Genomic DNA, 20,334 nt, shown 5'->3' on the forward strand with positions numbered 1-20,334 from the left:
ACACACTGCCATTGCAGGCTATTTGTTGTGGTGTAGCTAAACTAAAAGAGTTGACATGGCACACATTCCTGGCTGAAATGCCTACACATCACTGCCTGTGGCATAGGTAAGTCACTCCTCTGGAAGGCCTTACAGTCCTGAGGCAGGGTGCACTATACCACAGGTGAGGACACAGCTGCATGAGCAATATGCCCCTACAGTGTCTGAGTCCATTCTTGGACACTGTAAGTGCAGTGAAGCCATTTTGAGCACATGGGCTGGGAATTTGTCAACACGAACTCCACAGCTCCACAATGGATTTACTGTAGAATGAAAAGTTTGGTATCAAACTTCTCAGCATAATAAACCCACACTGATGCTAGTGTTGAACTTTTATAAAATACACTCAGAGGGTGTCTTAGAGATGCCCCCTGAAAAACGACCAGCTTCTAGTGTATTGGCTGACTGGTCACTTAAATATTGTTCCTCAGATTCAATGGTCTACGAAGAAGAAGGACCAAAGAGCCGTGCAGCAGTGGAGAAGTAGACGACGAATGACTTTGTCCCATCCCAACCAGCCTGTCTCCTACTCCAACGACCCTGCTCCAAGAAACCGGCGCAACCAGCAACCTCCAAGAACCCCGGAGACCTGTGCTGTCTTCAACAAAGACTGTTGTCTCCCGTGGACACCGGATTTGTCCAGCAAGAAACAAACTCAAGGACTCCAGATCTAGGCACTTGCACCACTCTGCACCGATGCCCACAGCCCGAGTCCAGGTGGCACACCAACCAAATGAAGTCTCCTCGGCGATCCTGACCTGGGATCCAGCATTAGCCATCCTCTCCTGACCTCCCACTCGATGCTTGCAGCCTCATCCTGAAGGGTCTACCCAACCGCCACTAGATCTGGTGAGAAAAAACAGATGCCTAAAGTCACCCCTGCACCCACAGCCCCCAAGCCCAGGAATGCCCAACCAATGGTGTCCCGGCTTCCCCCACTATCCAACCTACCTCTCCAGTCATGGGATTCCTTCAACCAGCCTTCCGAACCGAGCCTGCAGCCGTTTTCTCCAACCAAGGATCTCCATTGGTTTCAACGGGGACCCTGACGCCTCCTTATCGCCCCTGTACCGCTGGTGGTGCAGTCTCAGTGCTGATCCTATCCCCCAAGGCCTGTGTCCCTGAACCACAGGTACTTACCTGTAACCGGGGCCTCTTCGAGGTGCCCCCAGCCTCCATAAGAAAACATTGGGCCCAGTGGTCTCTGCACCCGGCCGCCCCAGTGCCGCTGGTGGTGCAGTACCTACCTTGGTCCAACCCTTCCCCAGTGTTATCAAAACCCCTGGAGGCTGAATCTCAAAACCGTATACTTACCTGTAAGTTACTCACCTGGATTCCCTCCCATAGGATTCCATTGGTCTCTCACTATATTATACTGTTGATCCTAAATACAAACTATCTCTTTCTACATTAACAAGCATTTCATGCACATGTAAAGTATTGTTTGATACTATGCAAACCTCTTGTCAATAATAACTTTAAAGTATTGCAATTGAAAAGTCTAATTACTTGTAACTGAGTACCACTTGGTTCCTAGAAATAAAAGTTACTAAAGTAATATTTTTACAAGTATTGGCCTGGAGTTGATCATTCAGTGTGCGTTCCTGCCTTGTATGAGTATGCACACAAAATGCATTCACACTACCCTCTGATAAGCCGAACTGCTCAGCCCAGCGACCACTAAATTGAGAGTAAGGTATTATCTTCTTTAACCTCTGCCATACCTTTGGGGACTCACTGAACTATGTGCACACTATGCCTCTTTTAGGGACAGTATATGCAGAGACAGCTTCCTACAGTTATTGGTTGAAAGGGTGTTAGATAGTCCCTCTCATAAAAAAGAGCCCTACCAGGAAGTTTATAACTGAGGTTGAGCTGATGTCAGAGACAAATTTGATTCTGGCCATCTGGAATATAAATCGACCAAAACTATAATGTATGGGGAACTCCTTTGTCTAGTCAACCGCCCAATAATGTTCATTGATGCATCCATCCGTGGACCTTCAGGAAGGGTGCAACAATAAATGGATGAAGTGTGCAATTTTGCTACCTTATTACTGGTCGAACAGGCGATGCAATTCCTTACCTCTCTTTCTCTCTCAACAAGTATATCCATTCCTGGCCACGAAAAATCTAACCTTAAACTTTGCTTTGTTTTGGTGATCCCCAGATGGCCTTCGTGTGCTATATCAGTTTTCTTCTGAGGGTTTCATGAGGTATCAATTTTGTGCCTCTGAAGAAGCATCTATCCACTTCTGATAATTCTTCTCTGACCATTCAATATGGCCTCATCAGCTCTTCATTCTTTTCTACACTCTCCCACCCCTGGATTAACAAATCTCGTACTTTATTTAGAATGGAGTTAGTTTCTAATTCTCTTTTCCAGTTTTCCTTCTCAACTAACCCTTTAGTGATCACACACACATTTTCTTTGTGTAATTCTATATCCTCAATTTGATTATCACAGACTTTCTCTTCCTTTTTCGCATCATCTACCAATCAGGACAAGCAATCTGCAGCAAAGTTTCAATTGCCAGGGATATATTCTACTTCAAATGAGTACTCTTGTAGATTTGCAACATATCTTTTAATTCTGCTGGAAATTGCCTCCAGCCCTTTTTTGGCAAATACCTCCTTAAGGGGCTTGTGGTCTGTTCTTAACTTGAACACAGTCTCCCAAATAAAGTTCTTGAACTTGTTTATTGGCCAGTATACATTTAACGCTTCTTTTTTGATTACAGAATAATTGCCAGTCGATTGCCTTAGTGCTCTTGAGGCAAATGCATTAGTTTACTCACCCTTTTCACTTTCTTGTAGAAGTACTACCCCTTGTCCTTTTGAACTGGCATCTGTTGTAATGATACTTTTACCTCTTGGAACAAACTCTTTGAAGTCTGGTACAGTCTTGACGTCTTTAAATTCTTCCTCACAAAACCCATCCCACTCGAAGATCACCCTATTTTTTACCAATTTATGAATATGGCACATTCGGCTGGCAAAGTTAATGAATTTACTATGGAATTCTATCATTCCTAAAAAAGGACCTCAGCTCATCTGTGGAGCAGATTAATCTATAACCTGCTGGTGCAGGGCTCACCACTTTGCCACGGGTTCTTTATCAAATAAGGAGGAATCAACAATGGAGCGAAGTACAAACCATAGGTAATTTATTAAGCATTCAGAATGGGTCTCCATCCAACGAGCACCATGGAGTTACTCAAGGAAAGGAGCACACTTGAACAATGGCTACATGGGTTTTTATAGGGAAGATCACAAACAAGGAACTCCCAGAGGTAAATAGAACTTTGGAAAGAACACACAAATGAGCTAAGGCAAGAATCTGACAGCCTCGGTGTCTTGTGTAATTTCTACGTTTTAAGGCTGAGCAACAAAATGTGCAATTCTTAGTAGACTTTACTTAAGGATTAACTATTGCTTGAAAACCTTCGAGCAAGCTGACTCTGCATGTTTACGCAGCCTACAATGTCTCAACTTTAGCTTCGTGACATAATGTTTATGCAGGTGGTGTCAGGAACAGAATCAGGCTGAAAACAGGTCAAAGGTGAGTATGGATGAGGCATAGCTGAATCAGAAGACGAGAGATTCAGATTTTAAGGTTTCACACATCTTTGATTTTGGGTGCCACTAATTTCATTACGATATTAACCAGATCTGCTTTTGGTTGTATCCCTTCAGAAGTGATTTTAGCCCAACATAGTTTATTTTAGTGTATTGAAGCTTACATTTGCCCTTACTTACAGTAAGGCATAATCTTTTAATTTTTCCAAAACTTGTCTAAGTCTTTCATTATGTTGTACGTGAGAGTTTCCAAGTATCAGCACATCATCCTGATAACAGAACACCCCAGGAATTCCAGACAGTATATTAGACATGGCTCTCTGAAAAACTGCTGTCTCCAATACTAGACCGAATGGCATGTGTTTAAATTTATATGCCCCCATGGGTGTGAAGAAAGCAGTGAGCTCCTGAGAGTTGCGGTATAGACATATTTGATAACAGGCGAATGCCAAATCTAATGATGAGACGAGCTTGGCTCCTGCTACCGTTGTGATCATCTCTGTTATATTTGGCAAAGGGAACTTATTGACAACTACCTCTTTGTTGAGGGCCCTACGGTCAACACACAGGCGAATCATGCCTCCTGCTTTTCTGGCAACTACAATTGGTGCCAACAATCCAGCTACTTTCACAGGTTCTATTACACAATTAGTCCAGCTCTTCTCTCACCGCATTCTGTACGATCAAGGGTAGGCTATGTACTTTGCTGATACTGGAACTGCCTTCTCTTTCAATTTTATCTTGTGAACACATTACTTGAGGCATCCTAACTTTTCTGTGAATACCTCAGAATATTCTCTCTCAAAATAAGTTCCCTCATCCACATTCTTGTTCACATTCTGGTTTAGTATTTGAGGATCAGCATTGGGATTAAGATAAACTCCTATGTCTTTTTGTGCTGGCCATCCTAAAATGTTTTCTCCTTTATGTGAACCATAAACTTTGCATACTGTATATCTGTTTTTATACTCAATATTTCCCACAAAATATCCTATCATTTTATTGGTTTGTCACCTTACCCTCCTGGATTGATGCCCACTTAGTGTAGCTTCACATGTTTCTTGAACAGTTTATTTAATAACTCCTCTGAAATTATTGTGAAGTCTAGAGCAAGAAATAAACATGACGTCAACCTCCAGGTCTTCTATCCTTACCACATCTTGGGCGTTGCTAGACCCTTCATCAGTCATCTTCAGCACAATTTCCTCGCACACCTCAGACACACTTGTTTTCAGGTGTCTTGGTAATAGAGGTACCTCCACAGCATGCCATAAAATGTCCTTTCCTCCCACACCTATAAAATACGTCTCTCACTGCTGGGAAATCCTTACTGTTCGCCATGTGGTCAACCCTTCCACATCTGTAGCATTGCACCTGCATTGCTCCTTAAAGGTGTTGATATTTCTCCTGTCCTTTGTCATAGAAATATCATTAACTATTTGTACATCATTTTTCTGTTCCCCTACTATTCACACATTTTCCTTACTACGAGTGTCTTGCTTAATTTCGTTTACACATCTCATCACTTTTTTTGCTACATTTATCACATCACCCAAGTGAGGGTAACCCTTTAGCCAGATTGCCTCAATTTTACACTTCAAGAAAAATTGGTTCCAAACTTACATGTGGCTGCCAATTTACTAACTCAGACACAAATTCGATTGTTTCTCCTTTGTTTTGTAAGCGCTTCCCAAAATGATAACACTCCATGATTGTACTGATCCTTGGAACAAAGTGATTACCTAATTTCTTTATACTTATCTCCTATTCATTTAACCACCTAGATTCATCAGCACTCAGATCAGGTAGAAGGTCTAAGATTTTATGTTTCTCTGCTCCAAGGTAATTTTGGAGTACTGCTATCTTCCTCTCAAGACCCAAAGTGGGCCACCAAACTATAGAATAATTTTGAAAAACCTTTTTTAATTTGTTCCACTTCAATGGTGGTTCCCCAGGTGAAGCTAAAAAGAATGGGGGAGGTATAGCTCTGCATATTTGTTTCTTCTTACAGATGTCACTCAAAATACGCACCACACAACTTTCTCCAACCACCCACCCTCACAACCCAATTGGAGCGTAGATCTCGCAGTATACAGCAAATAAATGCATTTACATACAGAATTTCTGTTCTCCTTTCTCACTGCATTTACATACAGAATTTCTATTCTCCTTTCTCACTGCCAAAATCAGCGTTTTACTTCTCAATGGGCCCCAGGTGGTGCTGTGCAACTTCTTTGTCCTCTCTTTAGTCAGGAATAGACTCTGCCGCCCGGTTTCAGTGAGACAAGCACAACTTGCAGGCATATGGCAAAACGCCGGACAGTAGGTGGCGTGTCACAGAAAGTCTCCACACAGATGCTTCACCCGCAGAGCTCACACAGCACCCCACAGGAACAGGAAACAGGGAAATGATTGCCCAGAGAGAAACGAACTCTGAGAGAATGCTGCCTAAACATGGTAAGGTAGTATTTAGCCAGGTGAGAGATAGTTCTCGAGATAATTCTACTCAGGTTCCCTACGGGAGTGAAGCCCTAATAATCAGGCTTGGGCACAGAATTCTCCTCATTGTGCAGTGAGTGACGCATGTTTACAATAGTGATTCCTCATACACAGCGCATCCTTCACACTGACATTAATAATAATAATAATAATAATAAACAGAATTTTATTAAGCGCATAGCTACCCCCAACGGGGTGTCCTGGCGCTGAAGCACATGGATCAGGGTCAAAAGAGTGCCAGATTAGTCTGAGCGGAGAAATAGCCATGTTTTCAGGGACTTGTGGAACTGAAGATCCGACTGAATCAGGCGAAGGTGAAGGGGAAGAATGTTCCAACATTGAGTGGTGCCCACTTCAAAAGATTTGCCTTCCATTCTAGATTTTAAGAACCGGGGGATGACAAAGAGGTGTTTGTTATTGGACCGTAAGAGTCTAACTTGATGATAGGGACATAGTCTCCTCCTTAGATAAAGAGGTCCTTTTCCATGATAAGCCCGGAAGGCTAAGGTCAAAACCTTAAATTCTATTCTCTTGGCAATGGGCAACCAGTGAAGCTGTTTTAAGAAGGGAGAAATGTGATGGCGCAGCGGGACCCCGCAGATTAGGCTTGCTGCAGCATTCTGAACAGTCTAAAGTCTACGGAGCAAACCCACTGAAATGCCCAAATATAGTCCATTAGCATTTTGTGAAACTGCCATGGACATAGTAAGCTAAAGAACACACAATGTCTAGACTCACCGCCTGATTTCATGATGGGGTTCACTCATACTGGAGTAGTATCTACCGATAAATAAACATAGTGCACTGAGGGCTGTGGCTGCTAGCGTCCACACACGGGTAGGATACAGCAGCTCTGGTCTCCAGAGCACGGACCGGGCACCCATAGAGTATGCCCTCTCCATGCGTGACCAACGGCAAACCTCCAAGCCCCTTTCACAGGTCAAAGGGGGAGGTGGGCGTTCGAGTATGCCCACCCATAGAAAGCTTTTTCATACTTCTCTCAGACACCCATAAACTCTGTGAGGGGTGATACGTCTGGGTAAGAGCAGAAGGGTCGGTGAATGATTTTACAATTTTAAAAATTTCCCTAGAGGAGTTTTTAAACAACACTTTGTAGCTACTTAGGCGTGATGTCAGAAAGGAAGTTTTTGGCAGGTGCTCACATCCTATGCCTGTGCACCCTTCATGCTGATATCTGTAAACAACAGCTGATAACAGCTTAGACGCGACGTCAGAAAGAGAGGTTTTATCAAGCAGTTAGCACCTTTCACTCTGATATCGATTTCCCCACACGTAATGCTGGCGGGATTGATGTAATTTCCTGTCGTGCTGTCAGGGGTTTCAATCCATTGTCCTCGCCACTCAGCCAAAATTTTTCCTTTTTCATGTAAGCGGAGATTACAATAGGGGTGGATGGAGGTCGCAGAGTTACACTATGTGGAATTCTGCAGAGTTGCATACAAACTCTGTGGGATTCTGTGGAGTTCCACTCTGCCCTACTTTTTTGTAATTTCCTACGTGTGTCATCTGAGCAAGAAGTGTAGAATTTCTTTTGCCGTCAGAATGTGTTTCTCATGCTTAATTTTGCTCTCGTGAAGATGCACAGACATGCAGCAGTGAGTGTTTTTCATGTATTTATTTATTTTTAGTAAGGCAGACGCATTTCGCACAGGAACGTTTTATACTGTAACCAAACATTGCTATGTAACACAGTAATGCTGTGAGGGTAGCCACAGACAACTGTGTAATATATTGGAAAGGCAGGTCCTTCACAACTCAGCATCTGGGAGTATTTCAATGCAGATGCCTGCATCTTATGTTGAAATTACAGTAGACAACGTAAGTATAGTGGTATCTTCTGTTAAAACGACATTAGACCACGTTAGTGTATCGATAATTTTAGGCATACACTCCGACACCTTCCCATTTAAACACAAAAAGTATATGTGTATGTGGAGGAACGAAAGAGTGATGATGCAGTAGAATTCATGTCCACAGACTATGACAATTCAGGTAAAGAAATTGCAATTCCCAAAAATAGGTAAAATGGCTAAAGGGATTCTTTTGAAAGAAGTTGGCAATTTGTGAAACTGCCATGGACATAGTAAGCTAAAGGACACACGCTGTCTAGACTCACCGCCTGATTTCATGATGGGGTTCACCCATACTGGAGTAGTATCTACCGATAAATAAACATAGTGCCCTGAGGGCTGTGGCAGCTAGCGTCCACACACGGGTAGGATACAGCAGCTCTGGTCTCCAGAGCACCGTCCGGGCACCCATAGAGTATGCCCTCTCCATGCGTGACCAACGGCAAACCTCCAAGCCCCTTTCACAGGTCAAAGGGGGAGGTGGGCGTTCGAGTATGCCCACCCATAGAAAGCTTTTTCATACTTCTCTCAGACACCCATTGGGCCAAACTTCATTTGCCCCACCTATGTTTTCACCACCAAAGAGAGGTTTGACATGCATGAAAATGGTAGGGGTGGGCGGTGGGGGCAAACTCTGCCACGCTGCAGAAACTGAGTTTTTTGCCAAACTCTGTGCTCCCAGCGGAGCGTGGAGTTGACAAAACTCTGCAAACACCGCTGAAAGAGCAGAGTTCTCGGCTCACCCCTAGATTACAATCACCACATCTCTCTGGCACACACTTTTTTTTATAAAGTCATTAACTCAGGTGGTATGCTGGAACACACGTCAAAATGACAATCCAGTCACCATTACTACCTCTGCCAGTTGCCAATTACTCACTGCTCATTGTCACAGCCAGCAACCATCTACAAAAGTACTCACTGCATATCTGTGTCGGGTTGACACAATGATTCTGGACTCAGTTGTGTAGCTATGGTACATCCCAGAACACTCTTCTGTCCCTGAGAGTGGTCGCACTCCTTTCAGCTGTCACATTCCGTCTTGAAGCTGCTGAGGAAATATGAATTTTTATGGTCAATTGTGTCCCCTATCTAGACCCCAACGGCTCCATGTACATGCTACAAGTACATGTATGTTCCCTCCACTTCAAGCTATGAAGACGCAAATACAATTGTGTCCAATGTTAATATGTACTCTTTCATATCTGCCATGAATGGGCCAGATATTCCGTTCCTTAGTATGCCTTGCCACCGTCTTTATATGGTATACTTTTCACGTTTTCCAGCTCTGGCAAGGTAGGCCCTGAATTCTGCCATCGAGCCTTTTCCTGCTTCTGCCTCTGAATGCTCCAGCCTGGACCTGCATCCGTATCCATGAACTTTGTCTTACTTCCTGCGCGGCTAACGGTGCCTAAGCCCGGCCTGTTGCCTGCCAAAAACTGTATTCAGCCTTCAAGTTATCTGTTCCGCTCCTCAAGAAATGCATTCCTGTCTAAATAGCTTAGGTAAACATCCCTCTAGCTGCAGAGCAAAGGGCCCGGCCTTACTGTCTCCGTGCAAGTAATTCATGACTCTCGTTACCATGGTAGGCCCATGCCCCCTCGCATCTCATGTAGACACTTAGACGCTTGTACACGCACTAACAGTCAGTATAGAATAGGATCTGTCCAAGAAGACCTTTCCTTCCAGATAATATAGTTCCTTAAACACAAGATATTAGATATGATTTAGGACTAGGTTGTCCTGACACCCCAGACTTCTGTCTCCACATGTAGGGCTAAATGTCAAGTTCCCTTCACCCTCTAGTTACACGTCAATCACACGTCATGCGGCTGCGCGCGCATCTCTGCCATGTATTTTCTGCTGACTTTGCAGGATTCTCTTATGGATCCACCCATTTGTGTCATCATCATAATGACGTTTTTAGTACACGCCTATTATTACGCCTTTTCATTACGTATGTATATTCTTATCTGTATTATCAAGCTGTTACGCCTCCTGCATCTGTCTTAATGTAATGTATTTCTTATATATACTATTACTTGTCAATAATCTATTGCTGATCCCTTCCTGAACCTTCGTGGTGACGGAACTCGATTGCCTGGTTCGAACCATCATCATTCCTTTGTAAGGAATAAATACCCTATTATACCCTCGAATACCACGGATTCTGCCTCTTATTTTTACTGAGTTATTCGTATTGTAGTTTACCGCATAAATTAAGTCTAGGTAATTAAAATTTACCACATAATTGGCGCCCGAACAGGGACTCCTCTCACACCCCACGCGCCGGAGGTGCGTTGCAGACCCGGTCTCCTGCCACAGCCGGACGGACAATTACGCGTACCCGCAGGATTTCCTGTATCTCCCTCAGGCCAACGGGGGCGACTGAGGCTGCGATCAACACCCAGACGAGGCGGTGAGGAGTGCGGAGAATCCCGACCAGAGCCTAGCTGAGAGAGCAAGATCCGAGGTATACAGAGGCCCACCAGATTCCGAAGTTCCGAAGTATCTAAGTCACGAGTCGAGTCCAGTCCAGTTTGGTCTAGTCCAGTCCAGACTTCCGAGGCCTTCCGTTCCGTGCTTCCCGGTGAGTACCGTTGCTGAGGACGCATCTAGACGTGCACATTAGTTTGTGCCGGTCAAGACGGGTCTGGGTACACAGACCTGGTCTGCACTGTTTTAGCAGTGTATCTGTGCTGTTTAGCAGTACATACAGTATATTTAGTATTATGCAGTTAACTAGTTTTATTCTAATTATTATTGTTCGTTCTAAAATGTTTTGATATGTTTTAAATGTCGTGGTATGAGTGATTGTTTGATCTTCATTATTGTGTTTATTGTAATTATTGTGTTCAAAAGCCGAGTAAGAATTAAGTAACAAGGTTCAAGATGCCGTTATTTTCAAAATTAAGACAGATAAAAACTAGAAAAGGGATACTCGAGGAAGCTGTTCCTATCCCACCTAGGGACACTCCAGGGTACTTTATGTACCATAAACATGGCCTAGATGCCGTATTATATCTTGATCTATGGGTGGACTACACCAAGGATTTGGCAGAGAGTCAGAGATGGCCCGCTGCTGGAACATGGGATGCAGATTGCATCATGAGAATAGAAGAAGCGTTATGGAAAAAGAAAGCCAGACAGTCACAGAAGGATGCCATTGAATTATGGCGTAAAGAATCGCATAGGCGCACAGAGAAAGCGCTCAGAAAGGAAGAGAAAAGTAGGGAAGATTCAGAAAAAGCCCGAGAAAACATATTAATTGACGAAGGTACCCGAGTAAAATCAGAACAAGTAGACAGACAACGAAACACTCTTATGAATGGTATGTATCCTCTTCTGGCCGAGGGTTTGCCTAAGGCCACTTTGGAGGTACCAGAAGATTTGCCACCTCCGTTACTCCCGATTAAAGTACATCCTAAGACCGCAAAAGACATTTTCCTTTCTTCCTATTTAGACGATGCAGCCCCCGAATATGCTAATGGTGTGCAGCCACGCACACCACCCGTTAACGACACTCAACCCCAAGATCATCCACCCCCAACTCCGCAACAACAAACTCCTCCTCACATTCCAACAGTTTCATCTGTTTCTACCACTCTTCCTACATCTACCGCCTCTACCTCACATTCAACGAATCCTTTCGCGCCGAGCACCTCAGAAGGAGCAACAGGAGGTGCGACAGCGATTTTTTCCACGCCACCGCAAGGAAATAAATTGTCCTTTAGAGATTTAGCATATCAACATACACCTCAAACAGTAAGATCCGGTATGTTTAAGGAACATCTTGTGGATTGTAGATATGATCCAGTGCCCGGTAAAAATGACAGAATGTTGCTGTCATCACTACGTATACGACGAGCGTCCACATATTTAATGACACTACCAGGAATGGTTGCTCATCTGGACAATATATATCACTTTGTCCAATCAGGGCAAGGCCCTGACAGTATTGACAAAGCCATGGAATACCAGAAAGTAGATATACAGAAACTGCTGTTAAGTTTCCTCATAAACTGTTTGATCAGAAACAGAGATAGGCCTGAGGTAGATCAGGATGAAATGCAAGTGCTTACCAGATGGGGTCAGAATATATCAGAAGGGAAACATGATAAACAGAAGTGTATAGTAGCTATGTGCCGAAAGATCAGAAAAGAAATAGAACGAATACATGAAAACAGATTAGAGGCAGACAAAACTGAATCAGAGGGAGAGGAGGAGGAAGAATCAGAAATGCTCACGGGACAATTAGAAACGGTAGCTTATGTAGGTAGGGGAAGATCTTGTAACAATACCAGACACTTCAATGATCCAATGCGTCCGATACGTCCAGAATGTTTTCAAGCCCCTATGTTAAATGCAAGGTCCCCTGAACACCTATTCCAGACTGCTGATAAATTACTCCGAGACCGAAGGGGGTATCATATGCTCGATTCTATGGATGAACAAGAATTAGCCAGGTCAGCCGTACAATGGGCTGACAGTTCTGAAAAATATAGTGATGATGCGCTAGCACACACGTTTCTGAATCTTACCCCAGACGAACAGCGTTTAGCTGGTATATACATGATACAACACCTCCTTATATTGTATAGAAGCCAACACTCCGATCCTGGTCCCCTACCTGATATACTGATAGAATTACTCACGAATAAATGGAGAGGTTCAGGTACTGATTTAATTAAAGAAATTCTAGAATATCGACATCAGTACATTGTCTTCGTATGCCCAGAACATGTTTCAGTTCCCACCGTGGAAAGAAAAACGTATCACATAGACAGACAGAATCCCTTACGCGAAGTACACCCAGTCAGGAATGATGACAATACGTTTAGACGCGTGTTTGTGTACACGCCCATAACCAAAATAGAACTATTGGAAATGAAAAAATTAGTGCCCAGCCATGACAAAGATCCAGCAGGTTTCCACCGTGAACTAAAGGACATGTTACTCATGGGTGATTATACCTATCCTGACATTATGAAAATATTGAAAGTATTATTGCCTGCCGGTATTTATGAGAAACTCAAGGAAAAAGAATGGGAGGTGGGAGACCAAAAGATTGATTGGACCGCATTAGAAAATGAAGAAAATAACCGAACTGCAGGCGTAGGGCTTGGGGACAAAACAAAAGCATTGCCAGGTCTATTAGTACAAGTATTGCCACGTTTATTAACTACGAAAAAGGAAGATTGGGGAGCAATCTCAGCTTGTAAACAGAAACCCGATGAAGACACTAGTGATTTTTATTCCCGATTTGAAAAATGCTTTGGTATTAATAGCGGCTTGAAAGCAAATAGTGAGTCATATCCACACCTTTTTGTAACTAAACTAGTCGAGAATTCCATGCCGCAAGTTAAAAACAGAGTATTGAAAGTTGAGAGCACTTGGCAAGCTAACACTCCTTCACAAATGTTGCAAATGTTACAGTATCACCAGAATAGAATTAGAGAAGAACAAGAACACGAACAAAGACGTATGAAAGACACGAAAATGAAAATGCTTGTCGCTCAGTCAGTTCCAGTTGACGGTCATAAAAAAGGTACGGCCAGTAATTCAGCGGTTCCCGTTAAAGGGACATGCAACTATTGTAAACAGCCAGGTCATTATATAAACGATTGTGCAGTTCTGAAACATAATATCTCCACGGGTAAAACCAAGGAGAGACCACGTCCGCCTAGACAGGATCAGATCCAACAACAAGTACCTCAGAATATACAGCCTATGCAAGCTGCACAACAGACCGTACCGCAACAACAGCCACAGCCTATTGCTGCAACACAGAACACGACACAGCAGATGTACCAGTATGCACAAAATGACTATCCAGAGTATCAGCGCTACACATGAAATAGCCTAGAGAGGGAAGTTGGCTTACCCCTTATTGAGGTCCCTGTAGATCAAGAGGGTCCTTATGTACAGAGTCAAGTATTAGGGAAAGACAGAAAGTTCCTACTCGACACAGGGGCAAGCAGAACAACTATAAGTCACGATGAAGTCCCAGGGGCACCCCTCTCAGGCTCACAAAATATTTCCCTTGGTTTTTCAGGAAAGCCCACTATTAACGAAGTATCGCAACCACTTGCATTCACAGTCGGTCCATTGACACGAACTACAGATCTATTGCTTACGAAATCATGCCCAGAAAACTTGTTAGGTATAAAAACATTGAAAGCTCTAGGAGCTATAATATGCTGTTCTCCGGATGGAGTACGACTATTTTTGCGTGACTTTAAAGGTCACTACATGTCTAGAGACATGGATCACCGGTTACAGAATCTACCTGCACATTTATGGGCGCAAGGCCCTACTGATGTAGGTTGTATGCACATTACACCATATCGAGTTACACTCAAAACAGGAGTGGTACTACCACGAATGCGACAATACAAATTACCGCCAGATGCTGTAGTGGCTTTACTGCAAATCATTGACGAGCTCATTGCACAAGGAGTGGTTGTAGAAACCGACTCCAATGTATGTAATTCTCCGATTATTCCGATTCTTAAACGAACCGACCCAAAAGCACCCCCAGTATATCGATTAGTTATTGATCTGCGAGAATTGAATAAATGCATTGTACCACAATATCCCGTGGTCCCAGATATTTCTTCATTACTGACAGCTATTGATTCAGAGGCAACGTTCTTTACTGTAATTGACCTCAAGAACGCCTTCTTCAGCGTCCCAATCGATCCGGAAAGCCAATATTTGTTCGGATTCAGTTTAAATGGACGAAGTTTTAAATTTGCACGCGCACCTCAAGGATTTACAGAAAGTCCTAGCATCTACAGCCAAGCACTGAAAAGACAACTTGACAGTATCCACATGCCTGTTAACACTGCACTGCTTCAGTATGTCGATGATCTCCTGATCACCGCCCAAAGCGAACCCGAATGTGAAAAAGCATCACTGACGGTTTTACATTTCTTAGCCGACAAGGGGCACAAGGTGTCCCCTTCAAAGCTGCAATTTTGTGCCCAGCAAGTTGTGTACCTAGGGCACTTGCTGTCCAAATGGGGGAGACAGCTCACACCTGATCGTATCCAGTTAATTGTAAACATGCCACCACCCAAGACACAAAAGGAGGTACGGGCCTTCATAGGCCTCACTTCGTACTGTAGGCAGTGGATTCCCCAATATGCATTTTTAGCTAAACCACTCATTCAGTTGACAACCCAGGAGGCAGCGACATCGACTGTCCTCCCTTGGACTCCAGAACATACACAAGCTTTTGAAGACTTAAAGAAAGCTTTATGCCAAGCACCTGTTTTAGCAACACCATGTTACAGTAAGCTTTTTACACTCTTTGTTACAGAACGTGAAGGTACTGCTTTGTCAGTACTCACGCAGGAACAAGCAGGATCACACAAGCCATGTGCTTACTTTTCTAGCACATTAGATCCCGTAGCTCAGGCTCTTCCTGCGTGTCTGAAATCAGTTGCAGCGACAGCTCTAGCGATCAGACAAAGCGATTCCATAGTACTAGGACATCAATTGACAGTACAAGTACCACACGCAGTAGAGGTTCTCTTGAACCGGACACAGACACAACACTTGACTATAGCACGACTGACAGGTTACGAACTCACATTGTTTCAGCCACACATAGAAATCAGACGTTGTAGTACATTAAATCCTGCCACACTTTTGCCATTAAGTGGAACAGACCCACTGGCACATGATTGTATTGAAGTCATTACTATTACGACGAAACCCAGACAAGATTTGACAGATGTCCCATTACCAGATCCGGACCTGACGCTTTATGTAGATGGTTCATGTATGAGAACAAGTACAGGAAAGTTAGTGGCCGCCTATGCAGTCACGACAGACACCGAAGTCATTGAAACAAATTGTATCGACACATTATCAGCTCAAGCAGCAGAGTTTATTGCTCTGACACAAGCCTGTATTCAAGCCAAGAATAGAAAAGTTAACATATACACAGATTCACGTTATGCTTTCGGAGTCGTACACGACTTCGGAGTCCTTTGGCGAGAGAGAGGTTATTTGACTTCTCACGGTGCCAACATTCAACACGGTCCCCTCATTCAAGCTCTATTAGATGCAATACATCTACCTACTTCAATATCTATCATGAAGTGCAAAGCCCATACAAAAGTCACCGATATTATTTCCCAGGGTAACGACCTAGCAGACCGAACAGCTAAGCAAACAGCACAGAATCAGACTCATGCAACTGACTTGACAAAGACAATAGTTCCGATGCCGACACACTGCATGACAGTTAAGGATCCCGCTCTTGATGTAATTGACATACAGACACATGCTACACCAGAGGAAATAAAGAAATGGACTGAATTAGGAGGGATCCAAACCGATCAGGGATGGATGACGAAGGGAAAATCTATATGGTTTCTCCCCGACTCAATGGTTCAAGTTATCATTAACACAATACATAGTCCAGCACATCTAGGAGAAAAAGCTATGTTAGACAGTATTCAACACATTTGGTTCAACAAAAACTTACGAGCTGCAGCCAAAAAGAAAGTCCGAACTTGTATGATTTGTTGTCAGTTCAACCCAGGTAAAGGCGTACCTGTAGAGCAGGGTGGATTTCAACCTCCCGATCACCCTTTTGAAGTCCTCCAGATGGATTATATCCAGATGGAACGATGTTGAGGATTCAAATATGTCCTCGTAGTTGTATGCACTCTTTCCCGTTGGACAGAGGCGTATCCCGTCTCAGATTACACTGCCCCGACTACTGCCAAACAATTAGTTCGTGAATTCTTCCCACGGTATGGTTTGCCCCGTATCGTGTACTCAGATAATGGCCAGCCGTTCTCATCCGAGCTAATGAAACACATTTCACTCTTGTTAGGCTATCAATGGAAATTCCACTGTGTCCGACATCCCGAGGCAGCAGGTCTCGTGGAACGTCATAATCAGACCCTGAAAGTACGACTTTCAAAAATCTGTAGAGAGAAAGGTGTCGACTGGATAGTAGCCTTACCGGTTGCACTATTTTACATGAGAATGGTAGCACATTCTCGCACAGGGCTATCCCCGTACGAGGTGGTCTTCGGTAGGCCACCAAATATGTGGGGGACGCCTATACCTCGTAAAATAACTGATGTTGATTGTAATATGCTGACAGATTACCTTGCTTCCTTGATGTCTGCACTACAATCTTGCCGTTCACAGGTAGCTGCAGCTTTTCCCGATAACACTGAGGTGAAGCCTCATGAAGTGGTTCCAGGTGTCCTGGTACTTGTGAGAAACTTCGACAGGAGGAGTCCGTTGGAGCCTCGCTGGCAACAACCGAAACTCGTTTTACTAACCACGAGGACAGCCGTGAAGATAGAGGGCCGCAAAGGGTGGCTGCACTCGAGCCATATCAAGAAATTTCATGGACTACCATCGGATTTAAACGTTCAGCCCTGCATTCCCTCACAGACTGACTCAAAACTCCCCCTGGTTGAAAAGACTGAGCGTGAGAATTATAAACTGAAACTAAGGTCTAGCAAGTCAGACAATTTGATTGTTTAAGTCCTCTCCAAGGTGAATCGGTTGAATTTGTCTCTGACATGTATCCTCTAGACCGAAATAGAGAGAGAAATAGACAGAAACAGCTCAAGAAACATGCATACTGTAAATCACTTCGTAGTCACTGTATAGTGACATTGTTGATTATGTTTTTCCTAAGTCTTTTTATTATTGCTGCTAGTATACTGTTACATATGTATTATCCTATTTTCAAGCGTGCTTACAATGTTACAGTCGAACATTCTTTTAGTGAACTACCTCCACATGAGTTGTCCTATAGATTTGCGCTGCGCAACAACACATTCATTAGTATGTTACATCATTCCCATCAGACCAGCAATGCTACAAATTGTTGGATATGTGGCCGACTCCCTCCCTATCAGAAATACAAAGGAGTTCTGCCTCTCTTTCCATATCCGTTTACACACAATGGTTCCTGTGGAGCATGGTTTAGTTTGATTAACTCTTTAGATTCAAACACTGTAGTATACCAGAGCAACTGGGTATGGGGAAACCGGAACTTAGTTTTGCTTAAAGCCTGTTATCCTAACAAGGAGGGACTTCCCAAAAGAACAGGAACTGACCTAGAAAATGAAGTATATGGATTAGGTAATTTTACACTTAACCTCATGATTCTAAATGTTGAATCTGAAGCTACACTAGTCTTGCCTGCTATGTCCGTATTACCAGTCAAAGGTGAATTCTGTGTAAGAAAGAATGGTTCAGTACACCTGGGTCATAGTAAATGTACTACTGTGATCGAATTCAGTGATAAAGGCAAGTCTACATTTAGAGCTTCTCGTCACTCCTACTTCATCTGTGGTCACACCGCATATATACGCCTACCCCTAGATTGGGATGGTACCTGTTACATTGCATTCCTTTTGCCACCTGTTTTCCTAGCCCCTCCTGATTATCATAGAAATAGCAATCTAGTACACCATAGACCCCAGAGAGATATCCCGATTGTTGACTACACCGAAACGGCATGGGAACAATATACAGACTTCAATAAAGGTCTCTTTCCTTACATAGGTGTTGTCTCAAATAGTAAACTGATACGTAGATTAACCAGAACCCTTGAAGCAGTAGTGAATGAAACTACCTCTGCCCTAGGCAACTTAACAGAGGAGCAGTCTGCGATGCGGATTGTTGTTCTCCAAAATCGTCTTGTCCTTGACGTCATCCTAGCAGATAGGGGCGGAGCTTGTAGGGTCATCGGATCAAGTTGCTGTGTTTTCATCCCAGAAAACGCGCCATCCGTATATAAAGCCATAACTCGTCTTCACAAGATTGCAAACCAGATACATCAGAATGCAGGCACCTGGACATGGTCCGGTTGGTTCTGGAGCGTGTTGTCAGCCTGGGGATGGAAAGTCCTATCCTTCCTAGGTATTGGCCTTCTCATAGTATTCAGTTGCTGCCTATGTCTGCAATGTGGACCAGCGATTTGCGGCCTGTGTGCCACATCGTGTATTCCACGTTCAAGTTTTCAGTCAAGATCCCGGAAGAAGAAAGAAGAGCAAATGATGTTACATGAACAGATTGATGGATTTCTGAAGATCGATATTTCATGAGGGTCCGTAGGGGACAAGGAGGGAATGAGGAAATATGAATTTTTATGGTCAATTGTGTCCCCTATCTAGACCCCAACGGCTCCATGTACATGCTACAAGTACATGTATGTTCCCTCCACTTCAAGCTATGAAGACGCAAATACAATTGTGTCCAATGTTAATATGTACTCTTTCATATCTGCCATGAATGGGCCAGATATTCCGTTCCTTAGTATGCCTTGCCACCGTCTTTATATGGTATACTTTTCACGTTTTCCAGCTCTGGCAAGGTAGGCCCTGAATTCTGCCATCGAGCCTTTTCCTGCTTCTGCCTCTGAATGCTCCAGCCTGGACCTGCATCCGTATCCATGAACTTTGTCTTACTTCCTGCGCGGCTAACGGTGCCTAAGCCCGGCCTGTTGCCTGCCAAAAACTGTATTCAGCCTTCAAGTTATCTGTTCCGCTCCTCAAGAAATGCATTCCTGTCTAAATAGCTTAGGTAAACATCCCTCTAGCTGCAGAGCAAAGGGCCCGGCCTTACTGTCTCCGTGCAAGTAATTCATGACTCTCGTTACCATGGTAGGCCCATGCCCCCTCGCATCTCATGTAGACACTTAGACGCTTGTACACGCACTAACAGTCAGTATAGAATAGGATCTGTCCAAGAAGACCTTTCCTTCCAGATAATATAGTTCCTTAAACACAAGATATTAGATATGATTTAGGACTAGGTTGTCCTGACACCCCAGACTTCTGTCTCCACATGTAGGGCTAAATGTCAAGTTCCCTTCACCCTCTAGTTACACGTCAATCACACGTCATGCGGCTGCGCGCGCATCTCTGCCATGTATTTTCTGCTGACTTTGCAGGATTCTCTTATGGATCCACCCATTTGTGTCATCATCATAATGACGTTTTTAGTACACGCCTATTATTACGCCTTTTCATTACGTATGTATATTCTTATCTGTATTATCAAGCTGTTACGCCTCCTGCATCTGTCTTAATGTAATGTATTTCTTATATATACTATAACTTGTCAATAATCTATTGCTGATCCCTTCCTGAACCTTCGTGGTGACGGAACTCGATTGCCTGGTTCGAACCATCATCATTCCTTTGTAAGGAATAAATACCCTATTATACCCTCGAATACCACGGATTCTGCCTCTTATTTTTACTGAGTTATTCGTATTGTAGTTTACCGCATAAATTAAGTCTAGGTAATTAAAATTTACCACACTGCATCAAGTGCTTGTTGAGGTGTACAA

This window comes from Triturus cristatus, chromosome 5_2, assembly GCF_964204655.1.
Source record: "Triturus cristatus chromosome 5_2, aTriCri1.1, whole genome shotgun sequence".
NCBI classification, from domain to species: domain Eukaryota; kingdom Metazoa; phylum Chordata; class Amphibia; order Caudata; family Salamandridae; genus Triturus; species Triturus cristatus.